The sequence below is a fragment of the Chenopodium album genome, chromosome 13 (assembly GCF_948465745.1).
Source record: "Chenopodium album chromosome 13, dcCheAlbu1.1, whole genome shotgun sequence".
NCBI lineage: Eukaryota > Viridiplantae > Streptophyta > Magnoliopsida > Caryophyllales > Amaranthaceae > Chenopodium > Chenopodium album.
The window spans coordinates 49,769,895-49,783,908 of NC_137846.1; the positions used below are offsets into that span (position 1 = coordinate 49,769,895).

General features: G+C 34.9%; 1 long non-coding RNA gene and 1 pseudogene across 1 annotated transcript; one reads left to right on the top strand and one right to left on the bottom strand.

Annotated features, from left to right (window-relative positions):
- Nucleotides 1-2,281: 2,281 nt before the first annotated feature.
- On the top strand, nt 2,282-4,240 carry LOC145576809 (cationic amino acid transporter 5 pseudogene; annotated as a pseudogene).
- A 1,921-nt stretch (nt 4,241-6,161) lies between these two features.
- Nucleotides 6,162-13,920, bottom strand: LOC145574892 (uncharacterized). The gene is made up of 2 exons (XR_014098213.1): nt 13,783-13,920; nt 6,162-6,512 (listed from the first exon to the last, which is right to left on the bottom strand). It is a non-coding gene; the product is annotated as an uncharacterized LOC145574892 (long non-coding RNA).
- Nucleotides 13,921-14,014: the final 94 nt, after the last annotated feature.

Here is a 14,014-nt window from a genome sequence, read left to right on the forward strand (position 1 = left end):
AAAAAATAAATAAAAACTTTGAAAATTAAAAAAAAACATATAACCCACCCCTTCCTCCTTAACCGCCACCTAAACCACCCCCTCCCACCAGCCCCCACCTCGAAAACACCCCACCCCAGGAAAACCTCCCCCACCCTGAAAACACCCCCACCCCAACCGAAACACCTCCCCCTCCCTTCCCCCACCCACGAAACCCCTCCCCTCCCCCCCTCCCTTCCCCCACCCCGTAAAAACTCCCCCCTCCCCTTCCCCCACCCTCGAAAACGCCGAAAACGGCAAGGGGGTTTAATTTCCGGCCGTTTTCGGGTGGGGGAAGGGGGGGAGTTTTTACGGGGTGGGGGAAGGGAGGGGAGGGGTTTCAATTCGTGGGTGGGGGAAGGGAGGGGGAGGTGTTTCAGCTGGGGTGGGGGTGTTTTCGGGGTGGGGGAGGTTTTCCGGTTGGGGTGGGGGGTGTTTTCGGGGGTGGGGGCGGAGGAAAGGGTGGTGGAGGGGTGGTTTAGGTGGGGGAACTGGTGGTTTGGGGGGGGGGGAATTTATTTTATTTTAGGAAAAATTAGAAAAAATAATCCCAACTTTCTTTAATTTTCGTAGAATAATCCCAACTTTCATTTATTCTGGAATAATCCGAACTTTGGGGGGTCTTCTTTTTCTTCAATCCCAAACACCGGTTACCGGTTGAATGGGTTTCCTGGTTTTTTTTTAAAATTTAAAGTGACACGTGTCACGCGTTAATTGGTTAAAAAATATAAAAACAAAAAAATTAAAAAAAAAATCAGCAAAACCCCAAATCCGGCCACCCTGCGTTGGTGATTCGAGCCATCTCCGGCGGCTGCTGCTACTCCCCTCCCCTACCCAAACCCCGACGCTGGTTTCCCCCCTCCCCTGCGCCGGTTTCCTTCCCCCCTCCCCTGCGCGGTGATGCGACCCAATCTCCTCCTCTTCATTTCCGCCGCCACCACCAATCGCAACTCCTTTTCCAGCCACCACAAGCACTCGAAACCTCCTTTAAATGTCTCCCCAACTCCCGAAAACCTCTAAACACCCTTCCCCCACCATCGAAAATCCTAGCCACTAGGGTTTTCGACGGTGAGGAAGTGGTTGTTGGGGGTTTTCGGGAGGGGTTTCGAATGGAAAAGGAGGAGATTGGGGGTGGAGGTGGGTCGAAACGCCGGCACAGAGGGTTTGGGGGGAAAGGGGCGCACATTTTGGGCAGGGGAAGGGAGGGGTTGGCGCGGCTGGCGGTGGCAGTTGGTGGTGGTGGTGGGGGTTACGGTGGCAGGCAGGGTATTAAGGGTTTTTTGGTTTTTTTTTTTTTAAAAAAAAATTTTTTTTAAAAAAATTAAATTATTTGTTTTTGGACCAATTGCAGTTTGACACGTGGCACATAACCTATTACAGCAGGTCATTGACTTTCGTTGACCGGTTTGAGATTGAAGAAAAAGAAGACCCCCCAAAGTTCGGATTATTCCAGAATAAATGAAAGTTGGGATTATTCTACGAAAATTGAAGAAAGTTGGGATTATTTTTTCTAATTTTTCCTTTATTTTATTTTTTAATTTCTGATTTTTAATTTATTTTTTTGGACCAATGATAAGCTGACACGTATCATGGTGACCTCTTATTAAAGGTTGTTAACTCTCGTTGACCGGTTTGGGACTGAAGAAAATGAAGACCTCCTAAAGTTCGGATTATTCCAGAATAATCCAAAATTGGGATTATTATACCAAAATTGATGAAAGTTGGGATTATTTTTTCTAATTTTTCCTTTTATTTATTAATTAATTAAAAAATTGGTTAAAAGTTGATGATAATATTTTTATTTTTTTTTTTGAAACAAAACTTGATGATAATATGATATCATTGCAACCCTCTGTATGCTTCGAAAAATGTTGCCTTTTGTTGAGTTAAAGCAATATGGATTAAGAGTGATTTGGGAGGGAGTAATAAATTTTTTATTTATAGACTTGCTGATTAAAATTAATTCCTTGTAAAAGTAGGCGATGGAATTAACTTCCCCTTCCAAATTCTTATTGTACTGAAGCACATGGCAATGAGTAAAAGGACCAAACAAATGAACAGTGCCAGAAATTGATTACACATACAGGACACAGACCTTAACTGACAATGTGATAATTTCTTAAATTCAAGAAAAGATTAACTTGATATGCAATCAAACTCAAGAAAAATATACCCTTATCTTGATTTGATGTTGCTAAAATGCAAATGAATCTGGTTCACAAACTTATAGTCCAAAAACTTTAAAGTCAACAACTGCGTACTACTACTAATTCTACAATTCCTTATTTCATTGTTGCCAAAAGAACATTCTTACTTAGAAAAAAATGGCTAATCTAAGTGAATCTGACACTGCAAACCCACAAAGTTACTGGAAAATGAGTAAGACTGATTTTTTCCCAGGAGAGTCCTTTAAAAACTGGGGTGCCTACAGATCTGCAGTCTCGCAGACGTGCCACCGGTTCACAGACCGTCTTATGAGTTGTTCAAATGATGCGAATGAGCTTGGTGATATTCGACAGCAGAGTAAGAACGATATGAAGCGTTGCCTGAATTGGTGGGATTTAATCTGGTTCGGGTTTGGATCAGTGATCGGTGCAGGAATATTTGTTCTTACAGGCAAAGAAGCCCATGATGATGCTGGACCAGCTATTGTCATGTCTTATTTGGTTTCAGGTTTCTCAGCAATGCTTTCTGTGTTCTGCTATACAGAATTCGCGGTAGAGATTCCCGTCGCAGGTGGTTCATTTGCTTATCTGAGAATAGAATTGGGAGATTTTGCTGCATTCGTAGCAGCAGGTAACATTCTGTTAGAAGGAATTGTTGGGAGTGCAGCAGTTGCAAGAGGTTGGACCTCTTATTTCACAACTTTGTTGAATCTTCAGCCGAATTCTTTAAGGATTCATACTGATCTTTCTCAAGGGTTCAACATGTTGGATCCTATTGCAGTTGGAGTTCTTATAATTTCGTCTACAATCGCTATCATCAGTACTCGGAAAACTTCCATCTTTAACTGGATTGCATCAGCAATAAACACTGCTGTGATATTCTTTGTGATCATTGCAGGACTTTTACACGGAAAAACATCAAATATGACCCCATTTCTTCCCTATGGAGTAAAAGGGATCTTTCAGGCAGCTGCAATCATCTACTTTGCTTATGGTGGATTCGATACAATAGCCAACCTGGCCGAGGAAACAAGAAACCCAGCAGTAGATATACCAATAGGATTACTCGGGTCTATGTCCTGTATCATAGTGATATACTGCTTGATGGCTCTTTCACTGAGCATGATGCAGCCTTACTCAAGTATAGACCCTGATGCAGCATACTCACTGGCGTTCCAGAGTGTGGGATTGAAGTGGGCAAAGCCGCTGGTAGCTCTTGGTGCACTAAAGGGAATGACAACAGTACTACTGGTGGGATCACTAGGCCAAGCCCGATACATGACTCATATAGCACGAGCACACATGATCCCACCAGTATTTGCTTTTGTACACCCGAAAACAGGCACTCCTATAAATGCCACACTCTTAACAACCATATTAAGTGCCAGCTTTGCATTCTTCTCAAGCTTAGACACATTGTCAAGCTTGTTATCTATCAGCACTTTGTTTATCTTCATGATGATGGCGGTAGCACTCCTCGTGAGAAGGTACTACGTGAAAGGTGTCACCAGTCACAAAAATCTGAGGACACTAATTGGTTTATTGCTGATCATCATTGCTGCTTCGATAGGCAGTGCAGCTTATTGGAGTTCAAATCCTAAAGGTTGGTTAGCGTATACTATAACAGTCCCGTGTTGGTTATTGGCAACCATGGGTATAGCACTCAAGCTGCCTCAACAGCGTACATCAAAGGTCTGGGGTGTTCCTTTGGTCCCGTGGCTTCCATCCTTATCTATCGCCATCAATGTGTTTCTGATGGGTTCATTAAGGGCTGAAGCTTTCATTAGATTTGGCATTTGTACTGCTGTAATGTTGATCTACTATGTACTCTTTGGTCTCCATACAACTTACGACTTGGCACATCAGGAACACTTGGAAATTCAGAAGGTTCCTGACAGCAGCACAGTTTGATTAGGATAGCCTAAAAATTGTGAGGCCAGTCGATGATTTAGAAGAATTATGTAAATAATCCTTCTATCTGATTATCACAAAGATTGGAGTAGTTTAAATTACACTGTTATTGTGAGTTTGATGCAGGGAATATATACAAATCTAATAATAAGATTTTAATATACAAATAATATTTGCAATATTCTTATAAGTTTTTATGCCTCTTTATTTTCATTCGACTCAAAATAGGAGGGATGAGACCTTAAGAATAGGTAGTATGGATTGTCATGTGCGTTCTCTCAAGTCAAAACTGTAAGAAAATCCTTGTAAAATAGGCATTTTTGGAGAGCATTGGGAGCGCCACATAAGAATAGACATATTTTCGACCAATTAAAAATTAGATTTCTATTTTATTTTAGAATTAAAAAAATCACTCGCCACCTAAACAAAAGTGACGAATGAAATTTTAAAATTTTGCCACGTAGGTAAAAACGACGAATAGTAATTTATTAGGATTTTAATTATTTAAGAACACTAAATTTTATCATTTTTATTTGTTACAAAACTAAAAATTATCTTTAGATATTAGGATTATATTATTTAAAAAACTAAAAATTATATTTTGATATATAAAAAAATATAAATTATGATTTTATGTTAATGGTTTTATATAAATATCTGATGATATGATACTTTCATACAAAATTTTAAAACTTATAATGCAAGAAAAAAATTAAGAGATCGCCAAAAAAAATTTATATACAAAATGTATATAAAAATTCGTGCATCGCACGCCGCATAAGCAAAAGTTTTATTTTGACCAATGAAAAATTAGATTTATATATTAATTTAGAATTTTAATTTTCAGTCGCCATTTAACAAAAAATTAACAAATGAAATTTGAGAATTGAAAACAAAAAATAGTAATTTAAGATTTAAATTATGAATAAAAAAAATCTTTTATAAGGTATATTATCGACCAATTAAAAATTAGATTTTTATTTTATTTTAAAATTAAAAAAATCACTCGCCACCTAAACAAAAGTGACGAATGAAATTTTAAATTTTTGCCACGTAGGTAAAAATGACGAATAGTAATTTATTAGGATTTTAATTATTTAAGAACACTAAATTTTATCATTTTTATTTGTTACAAAACTAAAAATTATCTTTAGATATTAGGATTTATATTATTTAAAAAACTAAAAATTATATTTTGATATTTAAAAAATATAAATTATCATTTGATGTTAATGGTTTTATGTAAATATCTGATGATATGATACTTTCTTACAAAATTTTAAAACTTATAATGCAAGAAAAAAAATTAAGAGATCATCAAAAAAATATTTATATACAAAATGTATATAAAAATTCGTGCATCGCACACCACATAAGCAAAAGTAATATTTCGACCAATGAAAAATTAGATTATATATTAATTTAGAATTTTAATTTTCAGTCGCCATTTAAGAAAAAATTAACAAATGAAATTTGAGAATTGAAAACAAAAAATAGTAATTTAATATTTAAATTATGAAAAAAAAAACAAAAAATATCTTTTACATTAGGATTTATATTATTTTAACAAATAATTAGAAATTAAAAAATATATTTTGATTTAATAATTTTATCTAACTATCCGATGAATAAGATAATATTTATTTAAATTTATATATTCAAGTTCTATATACATAAAGTTTGAATAAGAATATATAATTTAAAACTTAACAAAATATTTTACCTTAAATTAATGTTAAAATAATAAAATAGAAAATAAAAACAAAAAATATTAAGAAATTACAAAAGAAAATATACAAAATGAAATATTTAAAAACCGTGCATCGCACAGGCTTACATCTAGTACTAGTATTATTATAGGACATACTCTTAAACAAGAGCTGATTATGGGCCGAACTTAAAATCAAATATTGGACCGTTTGAGGAATGAGAGTCAAGGCCCTCAAGGGAAAATCAATGCTTGGACCACAATCATTTCGGGCTAAAATGATTAACTTTATCTTAAACACCAAGTAATGCGTTACAAATGACAAACAATTTGTTTTCCGAAATTGATTGTACCAAATATACAACAAATTAAATGATTTACAATGATTACAAACAAATCAAAATTCCCTACACGAATTCACAAATTAAAAATATACAAACATTGACATATTGACAAAATTACATATAGAAAGAAAAGACTAAAAGAGTGAACAAGTTTCAAGCTTTAGCGGTAGAATCAAAGGATGACAACTTGGTAGTCTCAGCTTGAGGAGCAGTCTAACCCTTAAAGAGCAAAAAAGCTAAGCTTCCAATGCAAAAGTAAATGAAACATCCATGACAATGTGTTACAAATGAACCAAAATCTGTCCCTACTATGCATTGCCACCCACTTCCATACACATTATCAAATTCCTGCATGTCAATTACATACTGTTGAAATATTTAGAGTATTGGTGACAAAATTCATGTTGTTTAATTAGATTGCTTAGGCAAAGGTGTTGCAATTAATTAATCAAATAATAAGAGCAAACCAAGGGAGTTGAGAACTCCATTAAAGCCGCCAGATCGAGCTATGGCAGCCTGATCGAGCGCGAGCGTTAGGGTGAATCTCACTGAATCGCCGCCCGATCGGGCCACCACCATTCGATCGGGCGCGTGTGCGAGGTGAAGAATTGACGATCAGCTGCCAGATCGAGCCACAACCGCTCAATCGGGCCCGCACGCACATGTTTGTTGCTATAATTCTTCCGCCCGATCTGGTGGTTGTTAGCCCGATCGGGCCCGAACGTTTTTTGGGTTTGATGTTGTTTGCGTTTGACGGTTATTCACGTGGGTATGCTCTTGTATATATAATTCATCCGTTCTGTTAATATTGCAACAATGGACTTTTTGCACTATTCAACACTCTTGTTTGACCATATATTATGATTTATACGTTAAGCAAAATATAGTCGTGTGAGATCTTGTTGGATTCATCTCATAAAATACTTTCACAATATCAACTTTTTATAATTTTTACTCTTACACAATTATAGATATTTAGCATATAAAAGGTGCATTGGGATGCGTAATTTTCTCCTTGTTGCAATATTAATAGAACGGAGGAAGTATTATCTAATATGTGATGAAAGTTGGGGGTAATGAAAAAGTACGAATAGTAACTTCTTTCATTTTTCTCTTGTTTTGCAAAGATTCTCTAATGATCATCATCACAAATCACATACACTTATCTACATTGTATTGTAATCATCCTACTTGTGATTGCAATTATTCTTCATCATTGTATCTCCTAAGTAAATTTCCGTGATACCCGGTTGTATTATAGGGTCGGAATTATACTTTTGGGAAAGTGATCCCGTTCACGCCTCGAAGATTTTACAAGTTTATTTTACTTGCTTTCTTTGTGACCCTTGTTAAACACAAAATCCCCAACAATCCAAAAGTATAATCTCTACAAAGATGGCAAATGTGAAGGAAATGATGACAAATTTCCAGAAGTAGAGGGTGTAGATCTTGGTATGGAGATGGAAACGAATATGGTGATATTTCTTGTGGGATTACAAGAAAAAAGGTTTGATGGAAGGTTTTCTCTAGTCATTTGTATGATCAAAGTCACTCCATTCAAGTAAGAGGTTTCTTATTTGTGATTAATATATATTTATATGTCTGATTATTTATCTCTATGGTTAATTCTTGACATGTTTAATTAATCTAAGTTTATTGATTGTGTCTTGGTTATTATTAGAGATATGCTGTCATGTAATTTTTATGCCATTAAAGATGATTGGTAAAAATCATGATGGTTGGTTAAAACCATGTAATTTAACATTGTTAATGGATGAACTAAGTATTATTATAGTTCATGAAATGGGTGTGAATTACTGTTTATTTTTACATTGATAATAAGATACTTAAGATGTTTTTCTGGGTATTGTTAATACATTTGCTATATAGACGGTTAATGCTTGTTGTGTATGGACGGTTTAATAGCCATGATTTTTTATACAAAGTATGTATTATTTCATCTTGTTACATGGGTTGTCAGTTGATAGTTTGTACTTTGTATGGCCTAAATGATGTCATTTCATGTATGGCAGTTATTTATAGCGGTTACTCATGTATGATGAATTATGTGTGGTCTAATAATGTGTTACTCCATGGTACTTATTCGTGAAAGGTTGAATGACCTTGTTTTGGTTTATTTGTGATTGTAAGTTTACATGCATGAATTAAATCAAGTAGTAATTTAATTATTGACAAAGGTATATGTCACTTTGTGATGTGATGGTATTGTATATCATGGCAAGTATAATCTTGTGATTAATATGTTATAATTATTAGGTTTATTAATGCCTTGTTGTCTTGATATAAAAGTAATAATGACTTATGTTAAATTGATGATTAATTTGATGCAAGTTTTTATTCTATGGTATAATAGAATAATGAAACTGCAATGATAAATTACGTTGTAGTTATAGTGAATTAATCATGAATATATAATTCCTTGGTTTAGATGGTTATGAGTTATATGTCAAGCTAAGAATGGTTGATTAATAATAATGAATATTTTATGGTGAAATAGAATAAAGGTATGCAATGAGTGTCATGGTCTATGACATGGATTTTGTATTGAAATTATTGTAATTGATCAATGTTTAATTTAATTATTGATGATATTTTATGCCTCTATGGTGATAGCAGTATAATGAAGTGTTTGTTGATATTATTTGTGAAATTTATTCAAGTTATATGGATAATTATAATCTCTTTGTGATTATGAGTTTATACTCTTGGTTACAAAAGGGTATATATGCATATATCAGACAAAAGCTATGTAAGTAGGCGAATATCGCTTATGTGATTGGTCAATTGAGTAGGTTCACTAGTAATTCTAGAATGCTATGTTGGCAAACGGTTATTATTTGTTGAAGTACTTGTTGAAAATCGTGGATTATGGCTTGTGGTTTAGTGGGTATCCTTCCGTTATTGAAGGATATTCGGATGCAAGTTGGATCTCAAATAGCGATTGTTCATTCACAAGTGGATGGGTATTCCCATATGGAGGAGGTGTCATGTAATGGGAATCAAAGAAGCAAATTAACTTGCATTGTGCGTTCTATAAGACATTGGAGGTCATTGCATTACATTCCACTGGTAAAGAAGCATAATGGTTAAGGGTTTTAATGCATGACGAGATTTCTTTGTTGCAAAAGCCAATATCACTAATAGTGATGAATTATTGGGATAACAATGTAAATTTGGCTAAGGCATATAGCCAAGTGTAAAATTATAAAATTATAGTTACATCCAAGGACTTAACAAGGATAGTGTTAAAAACTATTGTTTATTTTCGTACGAAGTTTAGTCTCGCCGATTGTTTAAAAGGCATGGGTTAGAGATGTTAATAAAAGGATGACAATCATTTTAGATTGGAGCCCCATTGTAATCACAATTAGGAAAATCTCAACTTAACGCCCAATAAGACGTTGGGTCTTAAGTTCAATGAGATCAATTCTCTTATTTGATGATTGGGAACTTGTTTATTATCCAAGGTTAAGTTTCAGTTTTACTGTGATGAAAAGAGGTTGTTTTAACTTAATAGAATTCCTGATACTACTTGGTCATAGGAGCATATTTGGAAAGTCTACCTATATGAGTACGAAGTTTAGCCGCTTCAAGAAGCTATTGGGGCATAGCTTTGATGTACTTATGAATGGATATGGACACATGGCTTATAGTGTCAAATTAATATGTATTTAAGTAATTAATCTTGTGTGTGTAACATCTTCAAGTATCCAATATGTGTCGCTTTTGGTTCAAACGTTTTACGATACCAAATGGATACAGATTCTTGAATTGTATGTTGCACTAAGTGGTAGTTCAAGTCTTTGTACACTTTCATTTATGCATGAGATTGTTTTGTGATGATGATGTTATTTTGCAATGAGTCAATTTTAATACTCTAAATAGGGCAGGATTGTTGAAATATTTAGAGTATTGGTGACAAAATTCATGTTGTTTAATTAGATTAATTAGGCAAAGGTGTTGCAATTAATTAATCAAATAATAAGAGCAAACCAAGGGAGTTGAAAACACCATTAAAGCCGCCAGATCGAGCTATGGCAGCCCGATCGATCGCGAAAGTGAGGGTGAATCTCACTGAATCGCCGCCCGATCGGGCCACCACCATTCGATCTGGCGCATGTGCAAGGTGAAGAATTGACGATCAGCCGCCAGATCGAGCCACCCGATCGGGCCCGCACGCACATGTTTGTTGCTGGAATTCTTCTGCCCGATCGGGTGGTTGTTAGCCCGATCGGGCCCAAACGTTTTCTGGGTTTGATGTTGTGTGCGTTTGACGGTTATTCACGTGGGTATGCTCTTGTATATATATATATTATCTAATATGTGATGAAAGTTGGGGGTAATGAAAAAGTACGAACAATAACCTCTTTCATTTTTCTCTTGTTTTGCAAAGATTCTCTAATGATCATCATCACAAATCACATACACTTATCTACATTGTATTGTAACGTGTGATTGCAATTGTTCTTCATCATTGTATCTCCTAAGTAAATTTCCGTGATACCAGGTTGTATTATAGGGTCGGAATTATACTTTTGGGAAAGTGATCCCGTTCACACCTCGAAGATTTTACCAGTTTATTTTATTTGCTTTCTTTGTGACCCTTGTTAAACACAAAATCCCCAACACATACATCCCACTTTAATTGGTCATTATGTTTTGGTTCCAACATTATATATAATTGTTTGTTCACTTTGGTAGTTTGGTGACCAATGTTTTGTTGACACGTGTAGTTGTTATCTTCTAATAATATTGTTACATTATCTAATTTATTATATTTTTTCATTATGCTAGTTAAATCAATTTAACGTAAAAAAAACCTTATGAAAAAAGAACGGATTTTTCACCAAATGCCCTTAAGTTATTTTTTTACTCACTATATATCCATGTCAGTTTTCAAATTCACCAGATTTCCCTGAGTTTTACAAAAAAATACAAAATGCCCAAATAACTAAAGGATGTTAACTGCGTTAGTCGTCACGGCTAAATTTGCCACGTGGTAGCCTATGATTGATTGCCATTTATATTATTTAAATTTTAAAATAATAACTTAATTAATTATCAAAAAAAAAAAAAAAAAAACTAACCCACCCACCACAACCACAACCCAGCCCCAGCCACCACCCGTCGGCGTCGGCGCCATCCTAAACCCGACGTAAACCACCGCCACCCTGAATCCGTCACCGCACCAGCCGTCACCAATGAACCACCATTCCACAATCCTAAAAACCCCTCATCTTTCCCTCGAAATCCTTGCTCCCCCCACCGCTGGTGTCGAAATTCCCATCCCCATGCCGACAAACCTAAACCGCACCTCCCCCAACCACCCCCGAACCATCACGCCAAACCCCAAAATGAAAAAAAACCCAAAATCGAAACCTTCGATGTTAATGTTTGGGGTTTCGATTTTGGGTAGGGGTGAAAGTAATGCGGATTAAAACCAAACCGAACCGAAAACAAAACCGAATTAGTAATTTCGTTTGGATTTTTTGTTTAATTTGGATTGAATCGGTTTGGAAAAATTAAAATATATGGATTACGGATTGGATTCGATTTGAGGTTTTAAAAAATCGTAAACCGAATTTCGACCCATTACTTTAAGCCCAATTTTCTTTTTCAAAGTATCCAACCACTTTCCCCTTTCATATATAAACAAAAAAAAAAACCCCTAATTCTCAATTTTCCTCTCTCAATATCTTAATCTCTAACAAAGAATGTAGTTAACAAGAAAAGGTTGGTAATTGTAGGAATTTTCTGGGTGAAGTTCGGGTTTCGGGTTTGAATGTTGTAAAAGAAGAGAACAAATTCCACTTTGGATTGGATTCTAATTTGAAAAACCGAAATAAATCGGTTTGGTTTGAATTGGATTGAATCTTAATTCGATTTGGATTCGGACTGAGATTTCCAAAACCGAATTAATCGAATTGGATTCGGTTTTGGCTATAATCCAAACCGCAAACCGAACTTTCACTCCTAATTTTGGGGTTTAAGAATTTCGGGGGTGGTGGTCTTTGGCTAAGGTGAGCGGCGGCGAGCCGGTGACGTGGGGGATGGAACCTGGCTGCCGGCAAAGGTTTTCGGCTCAGTTAAGTTAATTGACAAAGTTAGCCTAGCACTGGGTTTTTTCGAGTGTGGGTTAGGGTTTTAGGGTAGAGGGAAGGTGTTTTTGGGAAGGATAGGGGCGGCAATGGAATGAAATAAGGGGAGGGAGGGTGGCTACCGGTGTTGGTGCCTTCAGTGGGGATAGGGGGCAAGGGAATAGGCTGCCGTGAGGGTGGTGGTGTGGTGAGGAGAGTGTCTGGGTTTGGTTTTTTTTTAATTTATTTTTTTTTAACTTTTTTTGTTAAATAAAATTATTATAAAAACGAACCAATTAGAAGTCGCCACATGACATAATTAGCCTTAACTCCTTCAGTCATTAAGGGCATTTGGTGACAATTTTGTGAAACTCAAGTGTATTTGGTGAACTTGAAAATTATTATAGGTATATGGTGATTGAATAAAAAAATAACTCAAGAGCATTTGGTGAAAAATCCGAAGAAAAAAAAAACATAGTATATCACAATACAACTATTTAATTCTAATTCAAATTGTAAAAATTAAGTTGTCCAAAATCTCATTAATGTTAGAAATTTATATACTACAATAAGTTAATTGATAAAAACCAAATATATATGATCCGAATTTGAACCACTCACATAGTCATAGACTCATAGTATTGTAACTCATTGTGTGACCAGATCAAAATGTTTAAAATTCCACTCAAATCAATAAAGTTCTCCAAAGTCTCATCAATTGAAATTTTCTTTGTGGAAGAATGAACCTATAGTTGTTTTTTTTAAGGAACATATAACTGTTTTGTAAAAAACATATATCTATTTTACAAATAACATCATGTTTTTATGTTTTTTTTTTTTTTGTATATCTAAAGAACATCCATAACATTAATAAAGAACATGATAATATTACGTAATGAACATCATTTATATTCATCCACCATAATATAAAGACAAAATTTAAAGAACATTTCACAGTACAATTAACAATGAATATTATGTCACAAATAAAAATACATTATACTTACAATCATAGAACACGGAGATAAAAAATATTATTTAATAGTGTTCTTTATAAATAGTGTCATGTACTATACATTGTTATTAATAGCCTTTTTTTTTTTTTTCTAAATAAATGTCTTATATGTTCTTTTATCAGGTTCATTACATTTTAACAATATGTTCTTTTCACTTTATATATATGTTCTTTACAATTCTATACCATGTTCCTTTTACTTTATCTTATATGTTCTATGCATGGTACATCCGCCTCCATGAACCACTGATTGCTCATCAATTCGCAATAAACTAATTGACAATAAATTCAGATCCGAAGCTGAACCCTATATCTCATTGTCACTACTACACTTATAGCATCGCCACATTAATTACCTCTAATTAATGTTTGATATGGTATGAGACATTTGCCACCTCCAATCTTTAGGCTTATATCTATAACTTTGCATGAAGTATAATGATTGAGCAACATTTCCAATCATTATTCAAATTATTATGCATGTACCTTCAACTTTAAGGATATAGTAAAGTCATGGTTTTACCTTTTTGATGAAGCGAGCTATGTCAGTTGCCTCAGTGACATCATAGCAATCAAGGGCTTTTGCTGCCAATTTGAGGGCATCTTGTTGCATTGTTTGTAGCATATCTGTCTCTCCTACAACTGCCTTTCCTTCTAACATATTTACCTTGGTTAGGTTTATTAAGTTGTTAAAAATATGCCTTAGAAAGCTAGAAAAGTAGTTAGAAAAATAACAAGAGGACTCTTTTTGAAGA